Here is a 24,234-nt window from a genome sequence, read left to right as displayed (position 1 = left end):
ACTTTCTAGAGAGGAAGTAGTGGGATATAAGTCAGTAGCAACCTGATACAAGACTGTGAGGGCAGAAATATCTTAAGTGGCTTAGTTTTCTAGCCTGGTTTTGGCTGTGGTTTTTTTTGGTTTGACTCCTTTTCTTTTTGCCTTTCCTGAGTTTGGTTTTCTTATCTTCCAAAGATTTCTGTATGCTCTAAATTTACCTGTCATAAATTCATTTTCTAATTTTTGCCAATAGTTTCTTTTTAATTTCACAATCACAAGTCAATGGATGTTCATGTTTGAGTTGGAAAAGAGAGAGTAGCTGTATAAAGGTTATATGCTATGTTAGAAATTTTGAAGACTTTTAAATGGATCATATTTTGATCATATTGTGTTAAGAAATTAATTTGGGGTCTGGGGTGGTGGCTCACGCCAGTGAGCCTAGCTACTCAGAAGGCTAAGATCTGAGGATCGCTGTTCAAAGCCGGCCCAGGCAGTAGAGTCTGTGAAACTCTTTTGTCCAATTAATCACCAGAAAACTGGAAGTGGTGTTGTGGCTTAAGAGGCTGGGCAGTAGCCTTGAGCTGAAAAGCTCAGGGACAGTGTGCAGGTCCAGAGTTCAAGTCTCATGACCGGCAAAAAATAATAATTCTGCGGGCCAGGAGTTTGGCCTGGTGGTAGAGTGCTTTCTTAGCACACATGAAGACTGGGGTTGGATTCTTCACTACCACATACAGAGAAAAAGCAGGAAGTGGTTCCGTGGCTCAAGTGGCAGAGCTCTAGCCTTGAGAAAGACCAGAGACAGTGGTCAGGCCTTGAGTTCAAACCCCATGACTGGCAAAAAACAGACAAAAAAGAAAAAAATTATGTTGTCTGTGTTTCAGATTGATAAGAAGAAAGGAAATAATGACAGAAAGTTCATATAGGAAGGAGACTATTACTATGGGCAGGCAGAGATATTGAAGATTTTAAAAGAATGGGTTGGTAAAGATAATATTAAGTGAAGTAAGCCAGACTCAAAGAAACTTAGGCTCAATAGTTTCCCTCATTTGGCATAATCAATAGAAACCTTGGGCTATCCTAGCAGAGATTTGCAATAGAGCAAAACCTTGATACATAAGGCCATATAGTATGACCCTAAATGAAAGGACCTGTAGGAAATAGAAACAAAAGCTATATAATGAGTGGATATTGTCCTTAATGTACTATGTTATCTCTCATCTCTTTTGCTGACCCTTGGTTATCTCATATTGTTACAGTATCTCACTTTGTTACCTGATATATCAGATATATTTGTATTTGGTTATTTGAAATTGGATAGGGAAGGGGGGAAAACAAGATGAGGGTTGGAGTGGGGGGAGGGAAATGGGGACCAAGACAAGTGACAGGGTATCAATGTATGTGAATTAATGCACCTTCTATCTGGCAAATATCATGTAACCCTTCTATTAATTACAATAAAAATATATGAAAAAAGATAAGAGAAAGTCTATTTCTGAGCTTTTCAGAAGAAAATGTGACTGTAACCTATGAGGTAGGATATAGAGATATCATGAAACAGGTTTCTAGTGTAGATACAGTCATTGGATGTCTGTTTATTTGGATGGGCAGTGCAGACCATAACCAAGTAAACTGAAGATATTTAAGATATATAAAGTGGTTTAAGTTGTGATTTGAAATGTTTTGTATTTAGGTATATATTTATAGATACAGAGCTTCACTGGGGCAAAGAAGGAAAGGATGGGAAGATATGGACTGCTTTTCAGATGAATAGATGAGGTACAATTAGAGTTATAGGTGTATAGGCTCTTAAATAAATATACCCTCAGGACTATCAATAGCAACTAAATTCAGACCTGCTCTAGAATTCCTTTCATCAGTTTTGTTTCACAGCTTGTGAATAATCTCAATTTTAATTGGACAAAGGAGAGATACTATGGGTTAGTTTTGAAATTTATATCTTATAGCAGTTTTTATTTTATTTTTTGGCCAGTCCTGTGCTTGAGCTCAGGGCCTGAGCAATGTCCTTGGACTTTCTCAAGGCTAGAGCTCTATCACTTGAGCCTCAGCACCACTTCCATTTTTTTTTCTGTATATGTGGTACTGAGGAATTGAACCCGGATCTTCGTGCATGCTAGACAAGCACTCTACCACTAGGCCAAACTCAAGGCCCCCAGGTTTCATTTTTTAAATGACATAGTGATGTATATTTAATTGAGAAAACATTTGAAATTAGAGTTACTGTATGTGAAAAAGACATAGATTGTTATACGCATATATAGAAATGATCATAATGAATCTGATTAGTATTATACTGTATATAATTTAATATGTTACAAAATACTTTAAAAGAAAAGAAATAGACATGGAAGCCCAGAAGTACCTCCTGAGAGTGCTAAGCCAATCTATATATTGTCTATCTATCTATCTATCTATCTATCTATCTATCTATCTATCTATCTATCCATCTATCCATCTATATGCTTTTTGTTGGAGTTTGGCCTAGTGGTAGAGTGCTTGTCTAGCGAGCATGAGTGTTATGCAGGCTTCATAGAATGAGGTTCGTAATGATTTTTAACTTTAAATTTCATTAAAGAATTTGAGGAGTACTGAAGTGAACTCACCTCCTTTGTAGATCTTACAAAATTTGTCTGAATCTATTTAGTCCCCAATTTTCCTCAGATGGGCAGTCCATTATTGTGATTTCTATTTCATTACTTGTTAAGGGACTATTTAGTTGTTTAAATTTCTCTTTCTTTAGTTTGGGTCTATTGGTAGTCACTAGAAATTCTATTTCTTCCAGCATCTCCAATAAGTGTAAAGCTTTGCAAGGCATTTTCTTACAATGTTCAGAATCCTGGTTGTTTCTATTGTGATGTTACCATTTTCCTTTCTATTTTTTATTAGGTTGTATTCTCTTACTTTTTTTGTCAGATTTGCTAAGAATCTTCAATTTTGTTAAGTTTTTCAAAGAACCAACTCATGTCTTGTTGATATTTTCTATTTTGTCTCTAATTCACTTATTTCTGATTTAATTTTGATTATTTGTTTTCATCTAGTGATTTGGTGTTTGACTTCTTTTCCAAGCACATTAAGGTGAATCATTAAACTGGTGATCTCAGATGTTTCCAATTTGTTGATGTATGTGCTCAAAGCCTATGAGTACTGCCTTTGCTGCATCCTAGTGGAGATGGTACCTTTTTATTGCCAGTCCTGGGACTTGAACTCAGGGCTTTCTCAAGGCTAGTGCTCTACTGCTTGAGCCAAAGCACCAGTAATACGCATGAGGACCAATGGAATAGAACAAAAGACCCAGAAATGAACCAGAAGACCTATAGTCACCTAAAATTTGATAAGGGACCCAAAAACTCATGATGAAAGAAAGACAACCCTTTCAACAAATGGTGCTGGCAGAATTGACTATACATGTGTAGAAAACTGAAGTTAGATCTTAATGTATCACTCTGAACCAGAATCATTTCCAAATGGATCAAAGACCTCAATATCAAGACTAGATACCTGAAAATGTTGTGGGAAGGGATAAGAGAAACAACAGGCTTCCTTGGTACACTTCCTAAGTAAAGATCCTGAATCACAACAAATCAAGAAAAGACTGAGTAAACTGGATTGCATCAAACTGAAAAATTTCTGCAAGGATAAAGGATGTAGGAAGCAAGGTAAATGGAAAATGCACTGAATGGGAGAAGATCTTTAAGACTAGCTATGCATCAGACAAAGATATATCTAAAGTATACTTAGAACACCAAAAATTAAACATCCCCCAAATCCTCAAAGAAACAAAGACCCAATTAATAAGTGAGCTAAAGAGAGTTTTCTGAAGAATAAATGAATGGCCAATAGATGCATAAAGAAATGTTCAACATTTCTGGCCATAAAATAAATTTAAATCAAGACAATCTTGAGATTCACCTCACCCCAGTTAGAATGGCCATTATCAAGAAAACCAACAATAACAGATGCTGGCACGAATGTGGCCAAAAGGGAACAGTACTACCCTGTTGGTGAGAATGTAAACTTGTTCAAGCACTCTGGAAAGCAGTACGGTGACTCCTCAAATACTAAATAGAGTCCCTCTATGAACCAGTAGTCCCAAGCCTGGGCATTTATCCAAATCTCCACAAAGCAGCCCATACTAAAATCACACCCATGTTCACTGCAGCATTATTTATCATAGTTAAGATATGGAATCAACCCAGATGCCCTTTAGGAAAGAAATGGATCAAGAAAATGTGGTATAGAATCATGGGGGGGCTTCGTCGGAAGATGGCAGTGGTTCAGGGTGAGATACTGAGCTCCTGCCAAGATTCATGTACTGGCAGTGCAGGAGACAGTCCTCTAACAGAAATTGATCCTAAGTAAGCTTTAGGACCACAGAGAACTCAGGCAGAGAGGAAAAAAAGGAAGAATACCAGCACGAAAAGAGAGCATGGAGCTCCGCCGCGGAGCGGCAGGGAGACAAAGGCTCTTCTGAATCAGAGCAGAGAAAGCGCTCCACAGCAGCGCAGACCCACTGGCTGCAGACAGAGCCACACAGAGCTGCGTGAGCCCAGAGCCGACACTCGGCCATGCATGGACCTGCCAGCTTCACCGAACCGGAGAATCCAGCAATTTGTGAGTAGCTCCAAGAAGTTTCCACTTCTGCTCCGGGAGCGGCATTGGGAGGGAGCCCCTCCCTCACCAGCTGAGAGCAGCACCATCTTGACTGCTGGCAACGACCCAGGCCAAAGCAATTGGAGCCTGAAAGGTGTTGCTGACAGCGCCACCTAACTGGCAAAGGATTTCCCAGAGATCCCTTAGCCAGAAATCCGGCCCCAGCACTGCTGAAGTCCATCCCCCTGCGCCAGCTGCAGACCTGGTAAACAAAGCCGCCCGTGGATCTTTCAGCTTTGTTTTACCAAACAAGCAATCTCATCCAAAAAACTGCAAAGCCAAATAACAAGAGAAAAAGACTTTGTGAAGTGTTTAGATACTGAATTTAGTGGAGACACAAGTTTCCTAATCTCTCCCCCCACCAAAAAAACCCCCCAAAACTGAAGAATACCCTTTTTTTATCTTTTTTTGACCCCATTTCATTTGCATTTTTAAATATTCTTATTTTCCTCTTTGCCATTTAACCTACACCTTTTTTTGTAATGTTATGATTCATTCCTTTTTTTTTCTTTTTTTCTTTTTTTCTCCTCTCTTTTCCTGCAATCCTGCTGTCACTATGGTCATTCCTAGAAACACAGTGAGAGCTCTGGGTACAGTTTGAACAAAAATGATATCCATATTGAAACAGTCACCTGCTTTTTAAACTCTGGGTTCTCAACCCTAGTATCCCTTGGGTAAGAGCTCAGAACAGTGAGGAATCTCCCCCCACCCTTTTTTTTTTTTAATTTTGTGTGTGTGTGTGTTCTGTTTTCTTTTATTTTGTTGCTGTTTTGTTTCTTTTTTCTTTTTTTTCTTTTCTTTCTTAAATTGGTATCATTGAAATCTCCTATATCAACCTTTCTCTTTTCTCTGTATATTCTTCTTATTACTCTTCTTGTTTTGATAAGTTTTATCTAAGTTCATCTAAACTTTCTACACAAATACTCTACCTGTCTATCACCTTAGGTCAGTTATCCTTACACGATACCTTTTTTTCATTACTATAATATTCTTACACTCTTGTATTGTTCTTTTCCTACCTCCTTTGTCGTCTTTCATATTATTTTTCTATATCTGGTCCTCTGTTCATCCTTCAACTCTTATAATGCATGGATCTACATTTGATGGTTGTTGAGCAATGCTGTGTATCTAGGTGTTCAATTATAATCTAGGTCCAGAGGGACTTAAATAAAATAGAGATTGGATTGAGGAGCTTATTGTTTTGGTCATAAATTGGTCATCTGTGATTGTATTAGATTTGTATGTAAGTGTAAAAAAGAAAGAGAGAGCATTATTACCAATCTAAAAGAGCTAATATCTATTGTCAGCCAACTAAAAAGGTCTAGGCTGGTTATATCTGAAAAATTATAATCTTGTTTAGTATTAATCTTGCTCCCATCCTCAAATGGGCAGAACAAGAAACTCAAGAAAAATGTCAAATCAAGGAATAGCATCTCCCACCCAACATAAATAGGCAATGGAGCAGTCAGTGGCGAATCTAGAGGAGAGCCTTCCAAGTGCTATACAAATGCAATTGATAAGCATCATTAATGAAAAATGTGAAAACATAAAGAAAGAGATAAGGGAGGAAGCCACAGCTAAACAACAGGAAACCATAAACAAGGCGATATGTGAAAAAGGGGAAGCCATAAAGGAGGCCATAGTAAAGGTTTTTCAAAGAAAAATGGGCGAATTCATAGAATCCACAAACAAAAAGGTAACTGAACTCCAACAAATGTCCAAAGAGAATAAAGCTGCTGAGCTAACCACTCAAATGGAAATAAAGGAGCTAAAGAAATCCATACATGATCTAAAACAAGAGATGCAAAAATGAGCAATTAGAAGCAAGGGAGATGAAGAATAAAGTAGATAGCTTTGATAGCAGGTTAGACAAGGCAGAAGAGAGAATTTCCGGGGTTGAAGATAATTTAGTTGTTATAGAAAAAGAACAGAAAATGAGTCAATTCAAATCTAGGAAATAAGAGAAAATACTACAGGAGGTCCAAGATACAATTAGGAAGCCTAATTTAAGGCTAATTGGCATTGAGGAGGGTCTAGAGAAAGAGGTCAATGGTATTGGAAATATACTTCAGGGAATCATCTCAGAGAACTTCCCAAATATCCAGAAGGGCAGGCCCATCCAGATACAAGAAGCTTTTAGAACCCCAAATAGACCTGACCAGAAAAAGACATCCCACTGTGACATTATAATCCAAACTGGATCAATAGAGGCCAAAGATAGGATCCTAAAAGCAGTCAGGGAGAAGAAAGCAATCACCTATAAAGGCAAACGAATCAGAATAACCTCAGATTTCTCAGCAGAGACCATGCAAGCAAGAACGATATATACCATGCCCTGAAGTCAAATAACTACCATCCAAGAATACTGTACCGAGCTAAGCTCTCATTCATACGTGAGGGAACAACAAAAACATTCCATTCCAAGGAAAAGCTTCAACATTATGTAGCAACAAAACCAACAAGATGTTCTACACATGGAAAACCAACACAAATGTAATACAGAGAAAGACATGGCACCTAAAACTCATAACATCTAAGTACCACAAAAACTATCAAGGCACAGACCCTAATGAAAGCTTGTAAAAATGGCAGGAACTAATAAATATTTCTCAATCCTGACTCTCAGTATCAATGGACTTAACTCTCCAATTAAACGGCATAGATTATCTAGTTGGATCAAAAAACAGGATCCATCGTTCTGCTGTCTTCAAGAGACACATCTTACCCAAAAAAACAAACACCTTTTGAAAATGAGAGGTTGGAATAAACTCTATCAAGCTAACGGCCCCCATAAACAGGCGGGAGTTGCCATCCTCATATCAGATAAAATAGATTTCAAACTAAAATTAGTGAGAAAAGACAAAGAAGGTTACTACATACTATTAAAGGGATCTTTCCTCCAGGAGGACATAACCATCCTAAATATCTACACACCGAATCCTGGAGCTCTGAACTTCATCAAGCAAACTTTACTTTCACTGAAACCATACATAGATCGAAACACAGTGATTGTTGGTGACTTTATTTTTATTTTTTATTTTTGTTGCCAGTCCTGGGCTTGAGCTCAGGGCCTGAGCACTGTCCTTGGACTTTTCTCAAGGCTACAGCCCTACCACTTGAGCCTCAGCACCATTTCTGGCTTTTTTTTTCTATGTATGTGGTACCGAGGAATCGAACCCGGGTCTTCGTGCATGCTAGGCAAGCACTTTAACCACTAGGCCAAACTCCTGGCCCTGTTGGTGACTTTAACACACCACTCTCACCTTTGGACAGATCAACAAGGCAAAAACTCAACAGAGAAACCTTAGAACTGAACAACTATATAGACCAACTAGATCTAACAGACATCTGCAAATTATTCCACCCAGCAACAACACAATATACATTTTTCTTAGCAGCACATGGAACATTTTCCTAAATAGACCACATTTTAGGCCTTAAAACAAACCTGGACAGATTCAGAAATACTGAAATTATTCCCTGCACTCTCTCAGACCACAAGGAACAAATTGGAACTGAACACACAACTCCACCAACGAAAACCCTGTAACTCATGGAGATTGAACAACACATTGTTGAATCACCAATGGGTCATTGAAGAGATCAGAAATCCAACAGTTTATGAAATTTAACAAAAAGTAGCACACAAAATATCAGCTCCTTTGGGACACGGCAAAGGCAGTACTCAGAGGAAAATTTATAGCTCTTACTGCCTACAATAACAAATTGGAAAAATCACAAACCAACAATTTAATGTGTCACCTTAAGCTCCTGGAAAAAGAGCAACAAACCAACCCTAATCCCACTAGAAGGAAGCAAATTATTAAAATCAAAGCAAAATTAAATGAATTGGAATCCAAAAAACTATAGAAAGAATCAACAAAACAAGGAGTTGGTTCTTTAAAGGAATTAACAAAATTGACAAAACCTTAGCAAATCTTACCAAAAAAGAAGGGCGCATACTGAAATAAACAAAATCACAGACGAAAATGGTAATATCACGACAGAAATGACCAACATCTAGAGTATCATGAGAGAATTCTTCTCAAACCTTTACGCCAACAAATTTGAGAATCTAGAAGAAATGGACAAATTACTAGCCAATATTAACATACCCACACTGAACCAAGAAGCACTAACCCAACTAAACAGGCCTATTTCAAGCACTGAAATAGAAATGGCAATTAGAGAACTTCCACCTAAGAAAAGCCCAGGGCCAGATGGATTCACAGCTGAATTCTATAAGGTCTTCAAAGCAGAGCTCACATTAATACTCCTCAAGCTCTTCAACGAAATTGAAAATGAAAGTTCTTTACCAAACTCATTCTATGAAGCCAGTATAACCCTCATCCCCAAACCAGACAGAGATTCATCAAAGAAAGAGAACTATAGACCTATTACTTTGATGAACATCTTTGCAAAACTTCTCAACAAAATACTGGCCAACCATCTACAACAACTCATCAAAAAATTATACAAATGATCAAAAAGGTTTCATCACAGGGAGGCAAAGCTGGTTCAACATACACAAATCAATTAATGTAATTCAACACATTAACAGGAGCAGGAACAAAAATCACATGATTGTCTCAATAGATGTAGAAAAGGCATTTGGCAAGATCCAACCCCCCTCTATGTTAAAAGCTCTGGAAAAACTAGGAATCCATGGAACATTCCTCAATATAATAAAGGCTGTGTATAACAAACCCACAGCTACTATTATACTTAATGGCGAAAATCTAAAGCCATTCCCTCTAAAATCAGGAATGAGACAAGGACGCCCACTCTCTCCACTCCTCTTTAACAGAGTATTAGAATTCCTAGCCAGTGCAATAAGGCAAGAAGCAAGCATAAAGTGGATCCAAATAAGGAAAGAGGAAATAAAACTATCCCTCTTTGCAGATGGTATGATCCTGTATTTAAAGAATCCTATAGACTCTACTCCCAAGCTCCTTGAGCTGATTCAAAACTTTGGAAGGGTAGCAGGGTATAAAATTAACCCTCAAAAATCAACTGCCTTCCTCTATGCCAACAGTGAGAGGAATGAGGCAACAATCAGGAAAGCAACTCCTTTCACAATAGCCTCAAAGAAAATAAAGTACCTAGGAATTAGCTTCACTAAGAATGTAAAGGACCTTTTTTGATGAAAACTTTAAAATCCTGAAAAAGGAAATTAAAGCAGAACTGAGGAAAAGGAAAAACCTCCCATGCTCCTGGATTGGAAGAATCAATATCGTGAAAATGACAATCTTGCCAAGGGCTATCTACAAATTCAACGCAATACCCATCAATATCTCAATGTCATTCTTTAAAGAAATAGAAGAGGCAATCCAAAATTTCATATGGAATAATAAAAGACCCCGTATAGCAAAAACACTTCTTAGCAGAAAGAACAGCGCAGGAGGAATTTCAATACCAAACTTCAGACTCTATTACAGAGCTATAATTATCAAAACAGGTTGGTACTGGCACAAGAACATGCCCGAAGACCAATGGAATAGAATTGAAGACCCAGATATTAAACCACAGACCTATGGCCACCTAATCTTTGACAAGGAAGCCAAAAAAATAGAATGGAAGAAAGACAGCCTCTTCAACAAGTGGTGCTGGCAGAACTGGTTAAGCACATGCAGAAAACTAAAGCTGGATCCTTCTTTGTCACCCTGTACTAGAATTAACTCCATATGGATCAAAGACCTTTAGGTAAAAACCAACACTCTGAAAACTTTACAAGAAGGAATAGGAGATACACTAGACCTCCTTGGCACAGGTAGAAACTTTCTTAAGGACGAAGAATCACAACAAATCAGAGAAAGGCTGGATAAGTGGGACTGCATTAAACTGCAGAGCTTTTGTATGGCAAAGGACATAGCTAGTAAACTAAATAGGAAGCCTACAGAGTGGGAGAAGATCTTCACCAACCATACAACAGACAAAGGCCTTATATCTAAAATATATCTACAGCTCAAAAAATTGAATCAATCCAAAACTAATCTCCAAAGTAACAACCATCCCATTAAAAGATGGGCCAAAGACTTAAAGAGAGTCTTCTCTGAAGAAGAAACAAAAATGGCCTATAGACACATGAAGAAATGCTCGACATCTCTGGTAATAAAAGAAATGCAAATCAAAAGAACTCTAAGATTCCACCTCACTCCAGTTAGAATGGCCAGGATCAAGAAAACTAATAACAACAGATGCTGGAGGGGATGTGGCCAGGAGGGATCACTACTACACTGTTGGTTGGAGCGCAAACTTGTTCAACCACTATGGAAAGCAGTATGGCAGTTCCTCAAAAGACTAAACATAGAACTCCCTTATGACCCAGCAATTCCACTACTTGGCATTTACCCAATCATCCAGAAACAAAGACATACTAAATCCACCAGCACAATAGTGTTCATTGCAGCACTATTTACCGTAGCAAAGATATGGAAACAACCTAGATGTCCCTCAGTTGATGAATGGATCAACAAGATGTGGAATTTGTACACAATGGAATTCTATGCTGCTGTCAGAAAGGATGACATTGCCCCATTTGTTAGGAAATGGAAAGACTTAGAAAAGATCATATTAAGTGAAGTAAGCCAGACTCAAATGTTTCCTTCACTTGTCATAATCAGTAGAGACCTTGGGCTCTCCTAGCAGAGATTTGCAATAGAGCAAAACCTTGATACAAAAGGATGCTAAATGAAAGGATTTCTAGGATATAGAAACATAAGCCATAAAATGAATGATTGTTGTTCTTAAGGTACTATGTTATCTCTCATCTTTTTTGCTGTCCCTAGGTTATCTCATATTGTTACAGTATCTCACTTTGTTACCTGATATATTGGATATATTTGTATTTGGTTATCTGAAATTGGATAGGGAACGGGGGAAAACAAGATGAGGGGTAGGGGTGGGGGGGAGGGAAATGGGGACCAAGACATGTGAAACAGTATCAATGTATGGGAATTAATTCACCATCTATCTGGCAAATATCATTTAACCCTTATATTAATTACAATAAAAATATATGAAAATAAAAAAGAAAATGTGGTATATATATATATATATATATATATATAGAATGGAATTCTATGCTTCCATCGTAAATAATGACATCACTCAATTCATAAGGAAATGGAAATATTTGGACAAATTATAATAAGTAAGCTAAACCCAAAGAAACATCAATGCATGCTTTCATTCATTTGTAGTCATTATAATGTGCCTATTAATCTACAAATGAATCCAATGGATCATAAAAGACAAAAAATGACACTTTGAAATGATTAATTAAACAGGACTCGTCACACCGTGAGAAAAATGGAGGATATTCTTAGGAAAGGATCAGAAATGATCAAATACAATGATGATTATTGAAATAAATCCAAAGAAATGGAAAAAACAGATTTTTAAAAATTGAATGGCCTGCTATTGTTTCTTCAGATTTTTTTCCCTTTTGTCACTTTTTAAAAAAGATTTCTGTACACTTTGTCTTGTGTGTAAGTTTATTTGATTTGGGGAGGGAAAGGGGAAACATGAGATGGTAGGGCAAAGCATGAACTAATTCAGCAGTGATACTCGCTAGACAATATGTTAGAAATGGACTATACAAATTATTGGCTGAAGGACTGTAGGAGAAAAAAACTGGGAGAAAAACTGGGAGATACTGTTTAAAAAGAAATGTACTGAAAAAGAAAAGACTCCTCTATGATCCAGCAATTCCACTCCTGGGCTTTTACCCAAATGACAACGAATCAGTCTACATTAATGTCACCAGTACAACCATGTTCATTGTAGCATTATTTACCATAGCTAAGTTATGGAATCAGCCTAGATGCCCCTCAGTAGATGAATGCATCCAGAAAATGTGGTATTTATACACAATGGAATTTTATTCTTCCATCAGAAAGAATGGTACTGGCCCATTCAAAAGGAAATGGAGTCACTATAGTGGCTCACACCTGTAAGCCTCGCTACTCAGGAGGCTGAGGATCTGAGGATCTCAGTTCAAAGCCAGCCCAGGCACTAAAGTCATGGGCATCATCTCCAATTAACCATCAGAAAACCAAAAGTAATGCTGTGGCTCAAAGTGTAGGGTGATAGCCCTGACCTGAGGAGTTCAGGGACAATGCCCAGGCCCACAGTTCAAGTCCCACGACTGACCAAAACAACAGCAACAACAGCAACAACAAAAGGAAATGGTAAGGCTTGGAAAAAAATGATATTAAGACAGACAACAAAACTGTCTAGACCTGCTCTATGACTTGGCCAGATGAGTAGACTGGAACTGAAGCCACAGAGCTTTACAAATATGATTTCGGAATATTGACTGCCTGAAGGGCCTGTGAAGTAACTCACACAATAAAAGAAAGAAATGTACTGATTACCTGGCTTTCACTATAATCCCTCTGTACATCGCCTTTACTATAATTTTTTTTAAATTGTTTGGAACAACTATTTAATAATAGAAACTTAATTTTAGGAAAAAATCTCTTAAATTTTAGATTTTATTCTCTTTAAATTGAGAAGATGTTTTAGAGAAGTAAAGTAAAATGCCAATGCTAGCACACTTTTTTCATATTTTAAAAACTACTGATGGAAATTAAGTCATCTATACTCAAATATTTATCAATGCATTCCTTCCTAATGTGCCAGGAAGTTGTAGACCTTGGTGGAGAGCTCTGACAAGAGTAGAAATATATTTGACCTAATGGAATTTAAAAATAGTCAGAATTGTATATCTATGATATATAAACCCTTAGCCTAATTTTGATTAAGTTCTAAAAACTAAGTGCCAGTGATTGTATATAGAGATGCTCTTCTTGAACACTTGTTTGTTAAACATGTCATTTGAAATATGATGTAAAAATCAGTGTTAATAAATTATTTAATGAAAAAACATGAAAAAAAAGCCGTCCTTACAAAAACATAGAGGAAGCCAGTTGCTAGTGGCCTATGCCTGTAATCCTAGCAATTCAGAAGGCTGAGATGTAAGGTTCAAAACTAGCCCAGACAGGAAAATCTGTCAGACACTTATCTCTACTAAACTACCAATTTTTTAAAAAGCTAGAAGTAGAGCTATAGTTCAAGGGGAAGAGCACTAGCCTTGAGCAAAAGAAACTCAAGGACCGTACCCAAGTCCTGAGTTCAAACATCAAAACTGGCACTAAAAAAAAAAATCTAAAAACATTTAAAAAAAAAACAGAAGAAGAGAGGGGAAAGGAAGAGTAATAGAGAAGATAAAATTGATTGGGATACCTGTTGCCATGGAGGGAAATATGTGAAATATGCTGATTAAAGAAAGCAATACCTGCTAATGTCAGTCCATGCCTACTGGGTGCCAGTCAGTGTCAAGGACAAAGCTCTTGACCTCAGGAGATTATTGTAACTTTAATCCCATGCAGGGGCCGGGAGTTTGGCCTAATGGTAGAGTGCTTGCCTAGCATGCACGAAGACCCTGGTTTGATTCCTTGGTACCACAAACATAGAAAAAGCTGGAGCTGAGGCTCAAGTGGTAGAGCTCTAGCCTTGAGAAAGTCCAAGGACAATGCTCAGACCCTGAGCTCAAACCCAGGACTGGCAAAAAAATTTTTTTTAAAGTTATGCAATCTATTCTAGGCTTCCTACCTCCTAAGTCCATACAAAATCTCAACCAGTTTGTTGAGCATAATACATAGACAAGAGCCACAAATCTTGTAACTCAAATGCCTTATTGCATGGTGCTTATATATTTTTCCAAACAGGAAGCATAAATTAGTTTTCATTTAGCTATCCTTAGTTTTCACTAATCAGTTATTCAAAGACTAGTTGTAAATTTAAATCAAAACTCCTAGTAAACCCTTTGGTTAATCTCAAAAAAATTGTTCTGTAATCTTTCCTTATAATTCTATTCAGCCAGTCATGACATAATTTTAAAAATGAAAAATGATGTATATAATATGAAAACTAGGCAAAATTAGCGGTTTCTAATGTTTAGGGATTTTTAATTTGATGGGAACATCTATAGTAATAGTAATAAAAATTTACCTTTGCAATTATTATTTTGTTAAGGTTAGTATTTAAACCAGGCACCAGTAGCTCACATCTGTAATCCTATCTACTCAAGAGCTGAAATATGAAGATTGCCGGTAGAATCAAGTCTGGGCAGGAAAGTTCATGAGACTTTTATTTTCAGTTATTCACCAAAAAGCCAATATTGAAGTAATGGCTCAAGAGATATGATCTGAGTATTCAACAGTTTGTTAAATGATTCTTAGAAAAAAAAAGGAATAAGCATGGGCTACAGGAAACCAAAAAAAGAAAGGAAATTGCTACCATCCTGTATAAAGCATCAGACTGAGTGATTCCATGTATCTCTGAAGGGGAGAGAGTATAAGTTAGGAAATACAAGAACAAGATTGCTTCTCTTGGCCCTGCATTCAGGCCATCATCTTTCCTCATTTCCAGCACTACCTAGCTACCTTTTTATGTGCTCACTTGTGTCCCTCCTCAGATTCATATTTTGAAGACCTAGCCTTCAATACTTAGAATCTCTGTAACTATATTGTAAGTATGAGCCAAGGGGGAGATACAATTTTAAAGTTTAATTGAGGTAAAATAAAGTAACTGGTCTTCATCCAGTAAAAAAAAATCTCCAAGTAAAATTGAAATAAGTAAAGGTTCGGGTTCAGAAGGATCAGAAGTGTTTAAGATGTAGTCATGATTCAGTCCCAGGTCGCAGCACATGTGCTGGGCATGCAGGTGGAAATATAAGAGTTTGAAAGTTACAGAGCAAGTATGCTACAGCAATGGGTAGGCTTATTAGAGGAAATTATAGTACAGGTATACTATTAACCCTTACATCTCTGGAAATATATTTGGGAATTACTCTGTAGATAGCCTTTGCATATGAATACAAAAACATCCAGATATCATCTTGCCTTGTGATAGCCTACATATTCCCTCAGGCAGGGACACAACTATGCTTGGTTATTGGGGAGAGACAAATTAGTGTTTAGTGAGAGAGAACTCTATTGGGAATTCTGCTTGCACGTGGATTTAGCAAGGTGTATAGAAGATTGCTTGGGTTGTGGGGAAGTATCTCCGGCTGGTGGTAGATTTATCTGGGAAAAGAATTTCACACAATGCAATGTGGTATATGTGTTTGTGTACCTAGTGTGTATGAATAAACCTCTTATGAAAAAAAATAGTCAGAATTGGAAAAGATAGACTCTCTCAGAACACAGACTTTTTAACAATGAGATTGTAATCCAATGTATGAAGCTCCATAGCTAATGGGATTAATACCTTTATTATTCCTGTCATATATATTATTCTTCCAACCTCCACTTAACTCCATGTGATTTTGATTTAGTGATTGGGATATGACATGGAAATAAAATTTATCAAGCCTGTTTACTGAATGGGTTGAACTTTATTATGTTTATATGCTGTGTGTGTGTGTGTGATATTTATCACTGACTAAAATGTTCATGTTGCAGATGAATGCTTTCTAATAACAGTGGTGCTTTTTAGTAGTCTATAAAATTATCTTTTTATTATCACTTAGTTTTGTAAATGGGGTTATCGATAGGAATACAATAAAGAAAGCAGTTCAAACAAAGTTCTCAGTCCAACAGTTTGTTTGCTTTTAATTCAGTATGAAACTGTTAAACTTCACAAAAATCTAGTAGTATAGCTAAATATTTATTTTCATAATCTCTCATTTCACTTATTTGTGAGGTTAGAAGAAATCTTATAGCCCCTGTGATACTCTAGACAAGTTAATGGCATAAACCCCTGTTCTGAACTTTTCCCCATGACTTAGTCCTTTTCATTCATATGGCTCTAAAAAATAAAAGAGGAAGAGGAATAGGCAGATATATACTATCTTTCATGTAGGACCAGTGTTCATCCTTCTAGGATTGAAATTTCTGCTTGAATGCCGTGAGATGAAACCTGATAAGGTTACTAGGAGTCTTACAGCCACACACTGTTCAAGTTTCTGCATGTGATTCTCCATTGACTAATAAGAAAATTAGCATGAGAAAAAAGAAAATCGTGTGTTACGTGCAAGTGGACACAGTGACTGTTCAGATAAAACACACTGTTAGTGCAAGCTTACATGTTTCCACGTTTTAAAAAGTATTTTAAATATACAAAAGCAAGGACAATACAATTCAATGGCAATTTCATTGTTGATATGGCTATGGAAGCATAAGTACCAATAGAGACAGATATTCAATGAGCAACAATAAAAAATACTGAGCAAACATGTACACGAAGTAATGGGCACTTTAGCCACCAAACTAGCATTAGATACAAGCTTGTAAGAAACTATTGGTCATTCTCCTTTGGTTCAGCCTGATTCTGCCTCTTTATAATGCTAGCACATAGAACAACGTTGGCTTTCAGATTTTTACCCAGTTATTTTTAGTTCTTCTGAAGCATGGGAAATAAGAAATATAATCTCCTTGAAAATCCAAAGGGCCAATGATAGCAGAGCCTCTGAATCTGATTAGAAAAAACAACAAAGAAGTTCTGTTGGGGAAGGGGCAGGAAGAACCAATGTGGGTGGCAATCTCTGCTTAACTCAAGGGAAATGGAGCCTCAAAGAATTTAAAAGTGGGTGAAAAAATAACATAAGCAATAGACAACTTTCCCACATCTCAAGTCACTCTTTAAATACAGCTAGAAAAATTTTCCCCGCACTAAACTTTCTTTTTAATTTCTGAAGTATAATAAACAATATGTGAACGTATGTTTATCCTAAGCACCACACTGAGAGACTGAGAGAGATTTGCTCTGAGGAGCATTTTTGCTCTATAGTAACCAGTTTTCATCCCTCTTCAGAGCTTAGAAAGTGAGTTAGGACACACTTTAAGTTATAAAATGTATGCTGTTTAACATTTCTCAATGTCATACTAGAGTAATGTACTGCCAGCTTTCCCCTCCATTGTTAAAATGGAAGGGAATCAATGAGGCAAGTGTGTACCTGGATTTGAAGGATTAGCCTGCAAGTCTTTATGCTGGAAAATATCAGGCATAGTCCAACCAGGAAGATGGGGTATCTGGTATGCCAATAGTTGTCATCAATAGCTTTTGACACAGCACAGTTAAATGACATTATGTGTGCCCAGCATCACCACTCTGTAAAAGAAAACAAATGAAAAGTGGACTAGGTACTGAAATACAAGTCGGTGAACACCTGGCACCCTCAGTGCTTTGGAGGTCATGAAGGCACCCCATATTTCAGTTTCACCACTTAAAATGGGGGGATTGTCTTACATTTTATAATCACTTGATAACTTGAAACCCTTTCTAAAGTTTTGCTTTCTTCCTCCAATATAAGAGACAACCTCTTGTTCCATTTAATTTACTTCTCAAGTGTGAGTGAAGCCAACCCTGCTAAACTTCTTTCCTGTTTCCTCTCCAACTGTTTCCAGCTATGGATACCCACATTTTTCTTTTCACATGTCATAAGCAGCTAACAGGCACTGTGGCAAATGTGAGGAAGAGTTTTGGTAGAGTTGCTAAACTATGCTTGGATAGGGAGTCCTGCATTCTGTGGAGAGGGCCAGGAGGCAACTTGTGTCCAAAGTAGGAGGAGTGAGGAAGTATGGTAGTTCAACCAGCATCCTAGGAAGTCCTATGGCCCTACCATATTTATCTTGTCAGGCAGGCCTTTTCGAATTGTCTCCCTTGTGTTGTCTCAAGCTAAGTCATTGTTGAGGGTACTATAGGGCATCTAGAATTAATGAATGATCACTTCATCCTCAATTCTACGTCACGGATGGACCCAAGAGTAGAATTAGAGATGTTTCCCTGCTTTTCAGCCATGGAAACACTGAAAACCTAGTCTGAGACTAGCCTAGTTGGGCAGCACTGTCTCTCTCCTGGGTTACCATGTGTGAAGCCACATGAGAAGGGGACTTAATACTCATTTTTCTGTACTATTGAAGCTCAGTGAGTTTAGGGATGTTTGAACTCATTCATGAAAATCAGTCTTACTCTGATCAACCATTTAGACGTTTCTGTCTTTTCTTCCACAGCTGCTAGAGAAAAATATTGAAAAATTTCTGATGTTTTATTTTGTAATATAACATAATACTACATTTAGTGGGGTGTTGTATTGTAGGATTACATGCCTGAAATCCTAGCTACTTGGGATGCCAAAAATAGAAGGATCATAGTTTATACCCAGCTTAGACAGAGACCCCTCTCAACCCATAGCTGTACACAGTGGCATAGATTTATTAAGGAGGATTATATGGGAGGATGATTTGGGGAAGATTGCTGTTATGGTAGTCTGACAGAAACCCTGATACAAAAGTTAATTATATTCTGTCTTTATGGAAAGGATTCTGGATGAGATAATACGCGACTATGGTCTCAGTGATAATGTGAAGTTTATAGAAGGCAGGACATAGCTCAGATTGTATGCCTAGGCAAAATGTGAGACCCTATTCTGGAAATAACTAATGAGAAGCAGGCCTGAAGCCATGGTTCAGTGGTATCACACAAATCTAACAAGTGCAAGGACATGAGTTCATCTATGAATTTTTAAGAAACCTCCTTCACAAAGTGTGTGTATATTTTTGTGAAATACATAAGATTGGCTGCAGTAGTGGCAAACAGAAGTCTGTGTCTCTACTTTGTTTGAAATATCAGCACACATTACTAGTAAGATCACGTATTTGCACCATTTTAATTTCTGGATTCAAAACAATACATTCAAAATACAAGTTGTAAAACTCATTAAACAAGAGGCTGAGATCCGAGAACCAGCAGTTCAAAGCTAGCCCATGCAGGGAAGTCTATCAGACTCCTATCTCCAATTGGAGATATCTTCTATCTTCAGATAGTATCCTTACAAACATCGTATGGTGCTCGGGGTTTACAAAAGTGTCAAAGACTCACCATCAGATGGCTCAGAGGTATAGGAGACAGTCTTTCAGTGCCCAGAAAGCCAGAGCAGCTGAGTATTTGAAGTCAGGCAGCTACTCAGACAGTGAAATCACTATCATGAAACTGGATGTGCAAGGCAGTAAGCAGTACAAAGAATATGACACCTGTTCTTCTGCTTATTTCCTTTCTTTCAGCATCTCTCTGACTTCAAGCTTAAGAGCTAAACACTGGCAGAAACAAGTCTCCTATAACAGACCATTCAAAACCTCTCTCCCAATCGTGCCTTGAAAAGAATCCCCAGATTAAGTGCCCAGCCCTTTGTTGTTGTGAGGTTTTTGAAGATAAGTATCCCCTTAACGTAATTAAAAAAAGAAAAACCAATGGAGACATTTTTCAAAGAAGTAGGAATTATGTTGTGTATTTATCAAGATAAATAAAACCATGACCAGCACTGCAGGAAATATTTTCGTCACAGGAAACTCTCTCAAGCTTCTTACTATGACTTAGAAAATAATTTTACTACAAGTGTGGAATGGCCCCATTTCAGAAATGGAAAAAGACACACATAAGTTAGCTTGTCCCCTAAGGAAAGATTTTTCTACTTGACAGTCTTGTAACTCAAGTAGGATGGCATAGCAACATACTCTGAAAATTCCAATGAGCAAACAGAAGTCTTTCTGAAAAGTTCAAGATTGGTTTTTAATCATTGTATGTTATGAATTTTCTGGTGGTTGATTCATCTTTGGGTTTGGAATACATGTCTGGGTCTGTATTTTGGACTGAGCTCTCTTGAATAGCATTGTTATCAAAACCACAGTGTCACACCTGTACTCCAAATGACCGAATAAGGCAAAACATATGATATCAAAACACCTGCAATCATAGTAAAAAGAGAGGAATGACAAAGAACTTAATCTGTAGCAAAGACAGACTACACAACAGCAATGACATATGAGAGGAATAGAGTTTTCAGCCTGTTATGCAAGAAATAATTTATAAAGACAAAGGCAGTCTATATACAGAGTATTGAAAATTGCAAAGGTAATGTTCACTCCTAAAAATATCACTATCATTTCCATAATGAGAAATGACTGCTGCTTTTATTTTGAAAGGCTCTTTTATGTTGCCACTCCAAAAGTAACAATTTGGCTTTTTCTGAAATTTTCAGCAGTAGCTGATTTATACAGTAAATATATTTTTCTATTTTAAGGGAGGAAATTATAAATTATTGCCCATTAAAGGGAAGATTCAAGTCATTATTTTTCATAGAAAATGTTATCAAACTGCCTTTCCAGTCTAATGAATTCTTACTCTGAGCTCTTAAAGGAAAGTGTTCATAGCATTAATTTGGTTGGGGTTTTCACATAGTTTATTTTGTTTCTCTCGATATAATTTAAAGCCACTGTAATAGAGATTCTTATATCTTTTGGCCTGGCTATCTCTTTGTACTTAATTGGGTGTAAGAAATTAATTTTGCATGCAAAAAGGTACAAACAGACATCTTATCTCCAATTAACCAGCAAAAAGCTGAAACCCAGGTATGGCTGTAGAGCTATATAGTATTAGCTTTGAACAAAAAGGCTAAATTAGAACACACAGCCCTGAGTTCAAGCCTTAGTACAAGAGTACTCACATGTATGCACATGTGTACATAGACAGACAGACAGACAGACAGACAGACAGACAGACACACACACACACACACACGCACACACACAATCTACCACTTATTCTACCACGTAGTATTACCTACCCAAAAGCTAATTTTTTCATTGGTCATGAGGCTTGAACACAGGATCGAGGGTCTTGCTGTTGTCCCAGAGCTTGTTTTTGTTCAAAGCTAGGGCTCTTACCACTTCTGTTTTTCTTGTTTGCGTGTTTGTTTGCTTTTCTGAGTAGTTTACTGGAAATAAGAGTTTCAAGGACTGTACTGCACAGTCTGATTTCAAACCGGATCCTCAGATCTCAGCCCCCTGAGTAGCAATGATTACAGGTGTGGAGGCACTGGTACTTGCAAGGCTGACTTTTGCTGACTGAACTTTCATTCAATGAGATTTGGCTTTTGTTCCTGCACAGATTCATATGCTTTTGCCAAGTTATATAGATAATATAATAGCATATTGATATTCTTCCTTTTTTTTCAAAGAATGACTCTATATGTTGGCACAAAGAATTTTTGGTTTAATTTGTTACCTTTACCCCAGGCTTCCTGCATTATGCTCCTGAGAGACAGTACTCAGGAACTCTAGTGCTGTTCTTTGTTGAGATTAGAATCATGGGGACTGGAATTAATACCAGAGTTTGACAATTCTTTTTTTGTGTGTTTTATTGTTTTATTTGTTTACACATCTCTTTTACTTCTTTTTTATTTTTTATTGAGAGGTTACAGTTACCTTTGCCAGATAGTAGGTGCATTACTTCTCATACATGAATACCCCTTCTCATGTTTTTGTTCCCATTTCCCTCCTTTCACCTCCTCCCAATCATTTTGTTTTCCCCATCCCCTTTCCTATTTCAAATAAATGGATATACAATACACCAGGTAACAAAGTCAGATACAGTAACAATATGGGATTAACCGAAGATCAAAAAAGAGAAGAGAAATAACATAGTACCTTAAGAACAACAATCACCCAAGATCTCCAGCTTTTTTTCTTAAATTTTTATTATCTTTATGTAGTTCTATAAAGGAGTTTCCAGTCAACAAAGCAAATTTATGAATACAATGCATCTTTTATTGTTTTCCTCTAGCTTTCCTAAGCCCATCCCTTCATTCAATTTTCTTAACTTTATAGGATATATATTGAATGCTATGAATATACTCTCCCAACTCCTCCAAAATTCTGCTTTCTAATAATTACACAAACTTTGGACAGTATCATGAAAAAGGCCAACATTTGACACAAAACGATTTTTCCCATGGAAATATTAGAAGAGACATGGTAATTTAAAATGCCAACTGCTTTTTTCTATTATATACTCTGGAAACATAACTCCTAGCATCCATTTGGAAGTTTAGTGCCACCTCAAATTCATTGAGAGACATGTGGCTGACAATTAAGAATCTAGAAAAAATCATATGAATTAAAGGAAATAAATGAAAAGCTGAATTCCATACATCTTGAAAGGTCATTACACTGGAATTATTTTCATGGTTGCATGTACAATGGAGGTTTCTCCTCTTTAAAGTGATACTTTCTGGGATCTTCTCTCTTTCTTCTGTGTGTATTCTTCACAAAGTAGTCTAACTCAATCTCTGCTTTGTATTGTTAGAAAATTTGTGGACATCTATTATATTTGGAGAGCATTAAAAAAGATAAGTTTTAATATAGTGAATATTCTTTCTTGTCTATAGGACATTAGAATTCGTGTGTGTGTGTGTGTGTGTGTGTGTGTGTGTGTGTGTGTGTGTGTTGGCAGTAGGGCTTAAATGCAGAGACTTAAGCTTTTTTCTTGCGTTTTTCAATGAAGGCTGATGCTTTACTATTTGAGTCAGCTCCACTTCTAGTTTTTTGTTAGGTGAGCTGAAGATAAGTGTCATCAATTTGCCCTGCTTGGCTTTGAACTGCAATCTTTGGATCTCAGATCCCATATCAAGTGTGAGACACCAGTCTCCAGCTAGTTTTCCTTTTATATAGGTTTAGAAAGGAAATAAAAAGATAATATTGCCATTTTGAGTTCCTATTTTACCACAATATTTTGTTCTTTGCCATTCTTATTCAATAATGTGAATGCTTACTGACCGACCATTAATATGCACAAAAATCTGCCTATAGTCCTTTGCACAAATGAAATCACTGGATCTTCCTTCATGACACTATCAGGAAAGAATTTTGTTGTTTTCCTTTTATAGATGAGGTTGCTGAGTCTGACACAATGTAGAGGTCTTAACCATTTTGTTAGATTGCTTCCATACACTGCTCTGTTATTTTACTCAATATTTGTTACATCCTACAAGTTATTCCTAAGTATCTCTCTATTTACATATGTGCGTACTGGAGATTCAGAGATTCAGTCATCAGTCCCAGGTCATGCAGTTGAGAAATGACAAAGCTAGCATTCATCTAGGACTAAGCAAGGCCAATATTCATGTTTTCCCCATCACAACAAGCACTTTTACTGGACTGCTAATTCAGTTCTGTTAGAGAGGATGTCTACAAACATGGTACCTGGAAGGGTCTGGGACCACAAACAAAAGGCCGTGAAGCTTGAGCACGGCATTCTGCAATGAACTATAATCTGTACACATGGCTCAAATTGGCCTTCTTACCCAGGCTGGAAGGTCACTACTCAGAGTGATTTGAGAAATTCAAAATACTTTGCTTCCCAGAGTGGACATGAGTCTTTAGACAGACCCTTTGTGGATTTCCTGCTGAGATGACCACATAGCACACATATTTGTAATGCCTCAGGATATAAGAATACTTTGTAGTTAGAACCTAGCTCATTTTGGAATCCCATCTGGTGTTTAATGGGGTACAGTGGAAATTAGAACTATAGAATAACCCCCAAGTCAGAAAATATTTTCATGATTCCCAGTTCCATAAGGTCACCAAAAGTGTATGAGAATAGAATGATTCACAGGAAGTAGCAATCTACACCATTAGAAATATGGTTTCCTCTAGTTCTAATTAAACTTTTTCTCATCTAGCTACATGTAAGAAGCTATCAGAAGCAGAGAATACACTGCTCTGGTGGTAGTGGGTTACA

At 37.2% G+C, this 24,234-nt stretch overlaps 1 pseudogene; it reads right to left on the bottom strand.

The window, feature by feature from the left end:
- The window catches only part of LOC150059994 (UBX domain-containing protein 2B-like), a 47,310-nt pseudogene extending 23,537 nt beyond the window's left edge, over window positions 1-23,773 (bottom strand).
- Between the last annotated feature and the right edge of the window lie 461 nt (window positions 23,774-24,234).

The sequence above is a fragment of the Megascapheus bottae genome, chromosome 8 (genome assembly GCF_031878675.1).
Source record: "Megascapheus bottae isolate mThoBot1 chromosome 8, mThoBot2.hap1, whole genome shotgun sequence".
Classification (NCBI taxonomy): domain Eukaryota; kingdom Metazoa; phylum Chordata; class Mammalia; order Rodentia; family Geomyidae; genus Megascapheus; species Megascapheus bottae.
Note: the sequence above shows the minus strand (reverse complement) of the source record. Positions and strands in the feature narration are given on the sequence as shown.